This window comes from Convolutriloba macropyga, chromosome 7, assembly GCF_964194025.1.
Source record: "Convolutriloba macropyga chromosome 7, txConMacr16.3, whole genome shotgun sequence".
Taxonomy (NCBI): Eukaryota; Metazoa; Xenacoelomorpha; order Acoela; family Convolutidae; genus Convolutriloba; species Convolutriloba macropyga.
Window position 1 is genome coordinate 22,705,811 of NC_134474.1, and position 12,317 is coordinate 22,718,127.

Below are 12,317 nucleotides of genomic sequence, written 5' to 3' on the forward strand. Positions count from 1 at the left end.
CGATTCGAGTCGTTTCCGGTATTCTACCGGCTATGTTTTTCAGCAGAAAGCAAATTTGTTCATGAATTGAATTATGACTTCTTTCTGTTCGAGCATTTACCTCCGTTTTTGATTGTTGACTTCTGTTTTCTTTATCAGTAGCTTCGTTTGTAATGTATAGTAATTAGGAACTGCTGGTAATGTTCAAGGTGAAGAGATCATTTTGAGATTTTTTGTTTCTATATAAGTCACCCCTATTTATCTAAACTACACCGCACAAACCCACCCACCCCCCCCCCCCCCCCCACCACCTATCTATCCCCCCCAACACCTACCTACCCCCAGCTTAACTTACCCCCCACCTATCCCTACCCCATCCCTTCACCTAGCTACCCCCACCTACCCCCCGCCCCACAACTACTACAGAATTACTCACCTCCCCAAGCTATCCACCCACCCACCTACCTACCCCCCCCCCCCCCCCCCCTCCGCACCACCTACCTAACCCCGCCCCAACTTACCCCCCACCTACCCCTACCCCGCAAACTACCCCCTCCCTTCACCTAACTACCCCACTACCCACCTCCCCAACCTATCTACCCACCCACCCCACCTAGCCCCCGCACCTGAATTATCGGAATTTTTAAAACACTTTAATGTGGTTTGTTTGGCTACTTTTGTTTTTTTTTCTTGTCTATTTTGATGTTCTGATTTTGGTATGTTTAGTTTAGAGATTATAATGCACGACGATTCGAGTTGTTTCCGGTATTCTACCGGCTATGTTTTTTTGCAAGTTTTTTGCTTGACAATTTTGCGCTTTTCTTCTAGAACATTCTTTGACATCTCAATTTGAGGGATCTCTATTGCTCCGGAGTAAAGCGTGTTGCTAATATAAAATTGGTTGCAGAATAGAAGAGGTAAGTGATTCGTAGCGCAGTGGTTAGTGCTTGTGGTTGTGGGTCGGGAGGCGAGTGGATCGAATCCCGGCGGGGAAATGTTTTTTTTTTACCCATAAAGAAAAATTGATCTAGGCTACAGCCCCTGAATTAAAATGACTCGCCTGTCGTTCGAAAGCAATTCTTCCGACATTTGTCGGCTCATGTTTTTCATTTAAGAACCCCTAATGAAGCTCCTAGTTAAATTTCCCTAATCCCTTCGGCAGACCATGTCATATTAGAATGGGACAATAGTTAATGTTTCATTGCTACAAAAGCGATTATAAGATAGGGTATTCCAAAACCCTGATAGCCGAATGGTTAATGTTTCAGTCAAGCATTTGATCGGATTTCTAAATGGTTTTCGCAATCCATTCATAGTTCATTCTTGGCCTATTTTTTTATTGAACCAAATTTTTCTTTCGCTAGTGGTTTTTTTGTTCATATGTGGCATTTTGACATTGATTTTCAGTTTTTTTAATGTTTTTTAAAATGCTTTTCCCATATGACTCATAGTCCGTTCTAGGTCTAGTTTTTGTTTAGTCAATGAAAATTCTTTGAATTTACGTCAGGACTTGTCCTGTTTTTTAAAGATCTGTTCACACATTTTCGTGATTTTTGAAGTCAATTTTAAGTGATGTTTTCGGTCACGCTGAAACAGGAAGTACAGCGAACCAAATTCATTTTTCTCGCTAGCGGTCTTTTGATCACATTTGGCATTTTGACATTTGGCATTTTGATTTGGCATTTTCCCAATTCACTCATAGTACGTTCTAGGACTAGTTTTCTGTTTAGCCAATGAAAATTCTTTGAAATATACGTCAGGACTTGTCCTGCTATGTTTATTTAATTCGCCATCTCCATCGATGATTCTTGTGAACATTGACTTTTTCAATTTCAGTGACTTCTACTGCTTCGATTGTGTGCGTGACGTCATTTGTTCTGCTTTTTGGTCAATTGCGTGACTTACCTTACTCAAAAACTGACTTCTGTACTCACTTAATGAACTTCAAATTTTATGATCATTTACTAGTTAAAGATCAGTAGGGTGCATCAAAGTAGTGCCAAACGTATATGCCATGATTCTTGAGTATCAGGGTCTTGAGTTTTTGATTTCAAATATTTAATTTAAAAAAAAAAGGTCTATTAAGGCTTCTTGTAGAGCCTACGTGTCTCATAAAAACGACAGTACAAATCTTACCCAGAAAGTCTATTAAAGGGTTAGTGGTCAGTCTGTCTGTCTTATTTGTTTTACTTCTCTCAATTCCATGGAAGGCCACAAGCGTCTATCGCGTCTAGTTGACTGCAATCTGCCGGCTATGTTGTTAATTTGGTACATTTTTCGATGCTTCGGTAACTCATTTTTTCTCCGTCAGCTTTTTAATAACCGCGAAGCGATAGCGGCTATAATTGGGGACATCTTGCTTTATACAATTCAAGTAATTAGAATTATATTGGGTTGCTGTCTTTTTTAAAATTTCTGTTCACACATTTTCGTGATTTTTGAAGTCAAATTGGAGTAGGGATTTTGGTCACGCCAACACAGGAAATGGAGCGAAAAGGCGAGTGGTTGTGCGGGGTGAATGTTTTTCGCTCTTATTTTTAAGTAGAATGAGAAAACGTGGTTTGAACAAAAAATCGCAATCTCGCTAGTTGTTTTTTGATCACATATGCGGCAATTTGACTTCAATTTTTACTGTTCTTTTCTATTTTTTAATCGGACTCTTTTCTAAATGATTCTTTTTATCCATTCATATTGATTTCTAAAATTGTTGAAAATTCGTTGATTTTTATGTATTGTTCTGTTGTATTTTTACCTCGTAGAAAAAAAACATTTCTTCGCGTTTAGTTCACTGCTTTTTCAACTTTTTTGCGTAAGTTTTAGTAAACTTTTTAAATTTTTGTCACCATCTCTAATGCTTATTGGTATTAATACTGCCCCTGTATACTGTCAATATTAAACAGGATTTTGTTTATACAAAATGAAATAAAATAGTTTGCAATTTTTAAAAATTTTTCTTTGTAAATTGATAGTTTTGTTTTCAATTTGTTCTGCTCTTTCAACTTCCATCAGGGTTATCGAAATCAATGGCGGCTATTTTAAGACAATTTGCCGGGTATGTTTTAGACTAAGAAGTTGTTATCTTACTTTTTCCACGCCCAATGAATGGTTGTATGGGAACTTTCATCGACTGCTGTTCGACTTTGTTTGTTTAATCGACGCCGTCTTCCAGCTATTTTTGTGCGCCTCTTTTGAATCACCAATAACAAATTTTGTATATTTTTGGGTAATTTTGCCGCTTTATGAGCAGCAGTTACTCGGCCAAGCAATCTAGATTTAACGAATCACGTATTGCAAAATGAAAATCATTTAGTCCCCCATATTTAATAGCCGCGTCAGCCTTTCAAAGGCTTTTATTTTGTCACTCTCCTTTTGTAAAATTCGCTTTACCTTTTGATCACGTTTTTCGTTTTACATAAGTCAAGATGTTCACGCTTGACTTCTGACTTTCCTCACTCACTGTTTCAACTGAATGGATTTTTTTCTTTCACGCATTGAATTACCCAATATAGTGAATATGGTCATTGTCAGAGCATGAAAATCAAAAGAAACGGGATAAACATATAAAGCCCGGTCATTGAGTCATAGGGCTGTAGGTAATCGAAATTCTCTAGAGCGATTGCTGGCTGGCATTAGTATTATGCTGAATAGCCTTCAGTTTGCTGAATTAAGTGTAATTTTAGAATCTAACCGAATATGCAGAATTTGCATACCAAATAAGATCATCTTGACACTTGAAAAATTCTTTTAATTCTACCCCTTTTTTTCTGTTTAAATCTCAATGTGCGTCAAGCGTGTCAACGGTGGCTATTTTTGGCAATTTTCCAGCTAGGTTTAAACTTTGTTCCCATTGAACAACATGGTAACCGGTTCTGTTGTTCAATTGTAGTATTGTAATAAAGAAACAGCCTTTTCCATAACTGTGAAATCAAATTTATATAGCACGCACTTTTATTTCTTTGGTAAAACAGTCGATATTTCTTTTCATATTTTGATCTCCATCAGTATAATGGAAATCAATGTCTACTTTTTTCCACCATGTTGTCGGAGAACTTCAATTATTAAAAAATTTGTTAATTTTGAGGGAGTTTTGACTATAGGAGTTACTAGTTTCAACATATTAATGTCTTTTTGTACCTGTTGCTTAATAGTTTTCTCTGAGTTTTTTAAAGGTTGTGATAAGGATTGTTTCCTAATTGGGATTCATGTAATGTCAGTTATAGCACCTTCCTGTGTGCCAACAAAAAGTGTTTGCGTGCAATTAGGAGAGAGAGAGAGAGATTGAGTGAGAGAGAAAATTCGTTATTCGTTTTTCTAATTACGCTCGCAAAATTTAGAAAAACTATGGGTGTCCCATATGAGAACTCTCGACTTTTGCTAATTATTTTTATTAATTGCTCTCGAGCGGCGTTTGACTTCTTGAGTAAATTTTACGCCCTTGACTTTTTCCTTTTGCGTCTAAATTTTGCTCTCATTCATCTAAATTTTGCACTCATTCACAAGTATCAGCAGCTGAACTCGGCGGCAGTTTACTACTAAAATTCAAATGAATAGTGCGCCAAAACTTTTGAAATTTTTTCCACTTCAATTTTTTTAGTGGTTTATAATAACCCCCTAATGACGGCATCTGAAGAGCTCCCCTAAGTAAATTTAGTTTCTCCTCCGGACTGAAGCATTCTGCATTGAGCTCCCACTAGTCGTTCGAGAGCAATTCTTCCGACGTTAGTCATTTTTTATGGTTATGAAGTTGCTTCAGGTAAGAGTGAGGCCATTAGAGACCACGTTATCCGTGCTGTTACATTTATTTTGAAGATTTTTCAATAACATTTGTTCTAACTGCTATTCAGAGGTCGAGTCCGGTTAAGAATTTGCTTTCTACATTAAAATGTTTCTATAAGCTTTGAAACTACTGAACTGCAATAACGTGAGCGACGAAGTGAGCATCCTATATCAGAGACATGCTACGAATAAATTGACAACAATATATGAACCAATCAAATATTCAATATTGTCATAATGACCACATAATACTTTACGCCCTTATAACAGCTTATAATGTAGATAGTTAAGCAATAACAATGTTGCTGGAGCCATAGTTGAGCAAGCTATTATCAGCCTTCTCCTGTTTTTTAATAGCAGCACAGCGATAGCTGGGGCTATTATTGGCCTTCTCTTGTATTTTTTTTACAATTCAAAGAATTTGAATTGTATTGGGGCGTTGTCTTTTTTAAGATCTGTTCTCACATTTTCATGATTTTTGAAGTCAAATTGGAGGAGTGACCTTGTTCATGCCGAAACAGGAAATGGAGCGAAAAGGCGAGTGGTTATGCGGCGTGAATGTTTTTCGCTCTAATTTTTAAGTAGAGTGAGAAAACGGTGTTTGAACGAAAATTCGCTTTCTCGCTAGTGGTTTTTTGTTCACATGCGGCAATTTCACTTTGATTTTTACTGTTTTTTTTTTTCGATTTTTTGGATCGGATTTTTTTTGTCTGAATCGTTTTCCCAATCCATTCATCGTTCATTTTCGGCCTAGTTCTTTTGTTTGAACCAAATTTCAATTTATCGCTATTGGTTTTTTGTTCACATGCGACATTTTGACATCGATTTTCTGATTTTTTTCGATCTGATTTGTTTAGAAATGATTTTCCCAATTCACTCATAGTCCGTTTTAGGATTAATTTATTGTGTAGTCAATGAAAATTCTTTGAATTGTACGTCTCGACTTGTCCTGCTATGTTTTTTTATTTGGTCGTCAAGATTTTTGTTACGACCATATGACGTCATAACCACTTCAAATCTGCTTTTTGTTCATTCGTCCATGATATTTCAACTGATGTGCGTGCGTGGTCGCATTTTTCGCTCTTAGTGGAGAGAGTATTTTTTGTTCATTCGCGTGATTAAATTTTTGATCACACTTCACTTACGTCACTCTCAAAAATGACCTCCTCACTTTGAAGTTGACGTTCATTTACTTTAATTGAAAGAGATAAGGTCAAATGGGTGTGTGTCACTCTAAATGAGGGTCATTAGAGAGCAGCTAATAGAAGCAGCAAAAACTTATACAGATTTTTAATCAAAATATAACATATCAGCCTTCAATGAAAAGACGAATTTTTTTGTCGGTCTTTTTTTACTGTTTTTTTTGAGACTGCAGATCTACAAAGCTGTTGCGGCTATTTTCTGGCAATCTGCCAGATATGTTCATATTTATGCTACGACTTTTGAATTACACACTCTAAGTTTTTGCTCACTCATTCATCCAAGATTTTTTAAGATCTATTACCACTTTTTTTCAGTTTTTTTCTCGTCAGTGGAAGTCAAATTAGAGTGGTGATTTTTGTGACTCTGGGTTAGGAAAGGGAGCAAAAAGCGAGTAAGTTTGAATCGTGATTTTCTTCCAAGTACCTTTAAAGTGGAGTGAGAAATTGGTGTTTGAATAAATTTTGGGAATAAGTTTTTGGAAAGCGATTTTTTTCACGTACGGCTGTTTTCAGTGTTTCTTCTCTTGGGTGCTATTAATATGATACATATGTGTTCTAATGGTGCCTATTTGCAACTAAGTGAGATGATCGACAGGCAACTAGTGTTTTTGTAACACTGACTAAGTTTGTTGTCGTGAAATCGAAAAAAAGGTTCGATTTTAAAAAATTGTAAGTTTGATTTTTGGCCTTTCTTTCAACATTTCTTTTGTCTTATCACCTGGTATCCTTAATCACAGTATCATTTCTCACTTATGAGGCACAAATGAACCTAATTAGTTGTTCGATTGTATGGCTGGTGGTTTTCATGACTTTGGCACATACGTTCTAGGAATATTTTAATGATTATTGGGATTTATTGTTTTCTTTTTTGTTCTTGTCATTTAATCTCATTATGGACAAGTTGCTCTCATAGGTCGCTTAGATGAATTTTAATCCACTGAATTGTTTCAGCTCTAAGATAATTCTCTCTCACTTCGACTTTCATTCTTTTCAATTGTCATTAAATTTTTGAATGTTGCCCAGTTTGTTGTCTTATTTCTCCTTCTCCTCAATGACAATTCGCATCGGTTGCTAAGGCTGCCTAAATAGTCCATTGTCTTTTTGGTTTTTTGGTCTTTACATTGATTTTTCCACTTTTCGTTAGCCAAAAGTTTACTAAATTTTTGAGTTTTGTTAGTCTTTGCTGTATTTATTTCTCTTTTAATCTCATTGATGGCAGATTTTATCAGTTGCTAACGAGTAATAGGTAAGTTTAGTTCGTCGTTTGAGTTCATAGCAATCCTTTTCAAGATTCGTACACGTGCATTTCGAAAAATAATAGTTTATTGGCCTTAATTGTTTTCTTGTGTTCTTGTCACTCAGTCTCAAAAAAATTTTAATTTCTTGTTGTTCTTTTAATATGGCGTATAGGATTTGGACTGTAGTTATTAGGCTCTCCTAGTTTGGTGCCATTGGTTTTCAGAGTTTCTGATTTTTGCTTATTTCTTCAATTTTTGCCGATTTCTTGCGATCTGCCATTAATTACCACAATGTTATGGTATTGTGTACTCAAGCTAGAGACGCATAGTGTCAGTATTTTTTAAAAAAACTGTTGTTATGTTTGAAACACTGTACTTGGAAAAAGAAACTTTCTAATTTTTTAGAGTTGGGCGTTGTTGACTGTCTTATTTTGATGTTGCTGTAAAAATATTGAATGTAGGATTATAAATTAGTTCAATTCTTTCTCTTAAATGTTAATCGTCGGTTCACTAGTTAATTCAGTTCTTTGGATTGTAATTCAGAATATGTCCTTCTATGTTTTTTCATTGGTATTTTGGGACTACTTTTCTACGAATCAGTCGCGATTATTTTCTGGAAATTGTGTGGGCCGTACTTCCAAAATGTGTCTCGAGTGAAAAATTTGATTTCATCATGCTTCGAAATTGCTGAACTACTGATTAAAGAAACATCTGACAAAGGAATTTTCTGTAAATGTACCAGCTATGTTTTTATCTAGCCGCTCATCCTATTAGGATGTACAAGACGTTGTCTATATACGGATAAATCGATTTTGTCTAATGCTTATACTTCGCCTGTTGTTCATATCTAACCCTTAAATTCCTTACGTTTAGAGCTGACTTCAATTCCCCACAATCCGCCCGCAATTAACTGTGATCCTACGACCGCAATTGGGTCATCGAGTGCATCAGCGCCATCCAGTCCAAATCAAAGCAACAACCGGGCTAGCAACAAACAGCAAACATCGACCAATAATCAGCAGCAGAACAACAAAAAGAACTCCTCGTCCGCCAATGACAACGGTAGCAATGGGAATCAAGGAAATGCTGCGAGAACTACTACAACTGCGGTGGCAACTGTCGAAATGCCGGCAACTTCCCCTCAAATCTCGTCCTCCACAAAACCTCCCGCAGCTAGACCGAAAAACAAAGTATCCAAATCTGCAGCAGCCACAGGGTCAAACTCAGTAGCAGGCGCAGGCGCAGGCGGAGGGGCTAACAGAGGAGGTACATCAGAGTCCTCGACTCCTATGAATGTAGCACTGGAGGTAGAAACGAACAATCATGGACCATCCTCAATGTCATCGGGATCGGCAGGTGCGGGGGCAGCGTCCAAGACGTCTACCCCTTTTACCCTATCATCAAGTGGGCCCTCCTCAAACAGTAGCGCCAACTCCGCAGCAGCTGTAGGGAAGTCGAAAAAGCGCAACAACAAAAAAGTATCCAAGAAGGCTTTAACCGGAGACTCCAAAGCCTGATCTGCACTTGCTTGTGATTGGAGGGCAAAATTATCTATGGTCGTGGTGTCAACATTAAATTTCATTTATGAAAAACTACTTTCATAGAAAATTACTCTGTGTTAAAAGCACAAGTTAATTGCATTATTAGCAATTTTTGGAGAGACATCAGAAGCTATTGGCATTTTTTTTAGATATTCCCAGTGCAGTAATGTATTAAATAATGAGTCTATTTACTTCTCGTAAACGTTCAATTTTATGTTCAATGCTCCAGATAGATCTAAAGTGATAATTAGACGTTATATTTTAAATGTTAGCACAGCATGTTCGCTCTTTGTGTCAATTAGTTATATACTGTCAGCTCAATTTATTGTTTGAATAACTCAAGTGGCAATTGCTCCCATCGTTAAAATTTCAACATTAAAGAGAAAACATGTATCTTGTTAAAAATGTTGTTCAGAAAGAAATAAGCAGTACCAAAGCGTATGCGACGATTGGAGACCCGGAATGACCACCCATGTCAAAAGTTACCTCAAAACGCAAGTCAGGGCACTCATGACTTATGAAGAATGTTTGAGAACAAAAACCTCGGTTGTCGTGTAACCTTAGATAAAGGAATCAGTACAACCTTAATTACTTCTCAATCCGAAACGCTAAAAATTTGTAAATTGATAAATTGCCTAGAATTTGCAAGGTAATTGTTGTTTAATGTTCGGTTAATTTGCCCGCATAAAGAGACTCAAAAATGCTAGGTCAGAAACCTAAGAAATGGGGCACAAAGAGGGGCGAGCTAAGAACCTCAAAGGGGAAAAGACCAGGAGTGGGTTAGGCGACACAAAAAACCCACGAAAGGAGATTTGGCTACTCTAAGACAAAAAACGGAAAAGGGGACACAGTGGAATGGGCTAAGAGCCATAAAAAGGGGGGGTAGGCACTACAAAAAAAAACTAAAACAAGACTGGGTTGTCGCGACAGAAACCCGAAAACTCTTAACCGCTTCATGAGACTATTAAGTTTCTGTGATGACTGGAAGGGGTGTATTACTGAGGCCCACGGAGGAGCCGCTCCTAACACGAAGGTAATTCTATACGCCAAAGAGAAAAAGGCAGTCAAAAACGCTCAGACTGAAAGCGAAAAAAGAGGGTGGGCGAAGTGCCACAAAAAGGAAACAAAGCCAGGAGTGGAGTGGGCGCCACTAAGAAAACGCAAACGAAAATGGGTGGGTTGGCACAACAGGAAACCCAAAAACTCTTCAAACGTGTTCATGACTCTTTAGTTTTTTTGATGACTAGAAAGTGTGCAGTACTGAGGCCCACAGAGGAGCCGCACCTAGCCCGAAATATTTTTTCTAGACGTCAAAGAAAACAGTGACTCAAAAACCAATACCAAGACATACCAAAAAAGGGCACAAAGGGAGTGGTATAAGTGCCACTATAAGAAAGCGAAGAAGGCTGGGGTAGGCGGCAGAAAAATCTCACGAAGAGTGCTGGGATGGTTTGACTTAAAAACCCGAAAACTGTCTTAACGCGTTCATGAGACTCTTTACTTTCTTTGATGACTAGAAAGTGTGCAGTACTGAGGCCCACAGAGGAGCCGCACCTAGCCCGAAATATTTTTTCTAGACGTCAAAGAAAACAGTGACTCAAAAACCAATACCAAGACATACCAAAAAAGGGCACAAAGGGAGTGGTATAAGTGCCACTATAAGAAAGCGAAGAAGGCTGGGGTAGGCGGCAGAAAAATCTCACGAACAGTGCTTGGATGGTTTGACTTAAAAACCCGAAAACTGTCTTAACGCGTTCAAGAGACTCTTTACTTTCTTTGATGACTAGAAAGGGTGCATTACTGAGGCCCAAGGAGGAGCCGCGCATAAACCGAAGTAAATCATTCTATTCTTCGAAGAAATGGAAGGACTCAAAAACTTTTAGACAAGAACCGCTGAAAAGGAGCACAAAGAGGGGGCGAATAAAAAATCGCGCTAGGCACAAAAGCATCGAAGACAAACAACGTAAGGAAATGGGCGAGACAAACGGGCAAAGGAATGCATGAGTGAAAAACATACAAGATTACTACCATTGCTTCATACTCCACAGATAAGAGGAGTTAAGGAGCGAAAAATTAGGAAACAGATTGAGAGAAAAAAACAGGACAACGAACTTGTGAAGACAATCAGAAATTGAGCATTAATTGATCATCAGTTTAAATTTTTTTCAACAAAGTTAAAGCTCAGAGATTTTTGTTCCCTTCACACTGCACCTAAGGAACAACATAAGCAAAGAAGAAAACAAACCAGAAGCATACAAACAACAAGCAATCAAAGCAAAAAACAACTCAAGATCAAGAAAGACGAGACAAGGAATTTCGACAGACTTACTACAAATCAGAATATAGAAAGTCAATTATCATGATTACGATTGTTGTTCACAAAACAGCGCATCTGTAGAACACAAGTAGGGAAAAAGAAACGAACAAGCATAATAAAATAAGCAAGGAAGCAAATAAAGAGCAAAAGTGAAAAACGCCAGATCATGGAGGGCAAAAAGACATTGAATTTCGGACCTATTATCAATCAGAATATGAAAAATCAAATATCATGATTACGAGTGCCTTGCATTGTCAGCGCTGAGAAAACTTAGCTTAAATCACAGCGCGCCTAGGAAACAATACAAGCGAGGAAAAGAAACAAAGAATCAGAAAAATAAACGAATAACAAACAAGCAAAGGGCAAAAGAAGACAACAGATCCAGAAAGACAAGATACTTCGAAAGATCTATTATCCATCAGAATTTAAAAGGTCAGTTATCATGATTCCGAGTGCATAATCAGCGCTCAAAAGCTTTGTTCAAATCACAGCGTATCTAGGGAACAACGCAATAGTGGAAAAATAAACAAAAAGAATAAGAAAAAGCGGAGAACAAATTCAAACGATACCAGATCGAAAGACGAGACAGAACTCCGAAGGACCTATTATCAATTATATGAACTATTAATTAGCATGATTCGAGTGCATTTTATCAGAGTTGAGACAAACAAAGAGCAGAAACAAGCAGACAAAGGAAAACAACAACAGATCGAGAAAGACGAAAAACGAGAACGCAAAGGCTAGAAAAATTAAGAGTAGAGCAGAGCAATAGACGGAACAAGACAGAAGTTAGAGCGATTAATGCGCCGGTCAGCAAAAAAGCATAAGAATTTAATAAAATGAAAGAATGAAATAGAAGTCAGCAAAGAAGCGAAGAGGAAACAAGAACTAGTCAAAACAAAATTAATCTTAAGCTTTTTACTATTCAAACTTCTTAACTATCAACACAAAGGCAACCAAACAAAGAGAAATCAAACAAAGAAAGAGACCGAAAGTGGAGAAAAAGGCAAGAGATGAACCGCGAAAAAGGAACAAGACACATTATACAAAGATTGTGGTGCAAAAGTTTGTAAAACTGGAGAGCCATTGGAGAGCAGGAAACCATTAGTTTGCATTACCTTTTTTTACTGAAAATTTTACATGGGTCTCAGCTTGCCGTATACCGAGTAAACGAAAGCCACCAACGGTAACGCACCAACGACGTTTTGATAGTAGGATTGACATGATAACTAAATTACAAATTTATACAAGGCTCTAGGAAGCT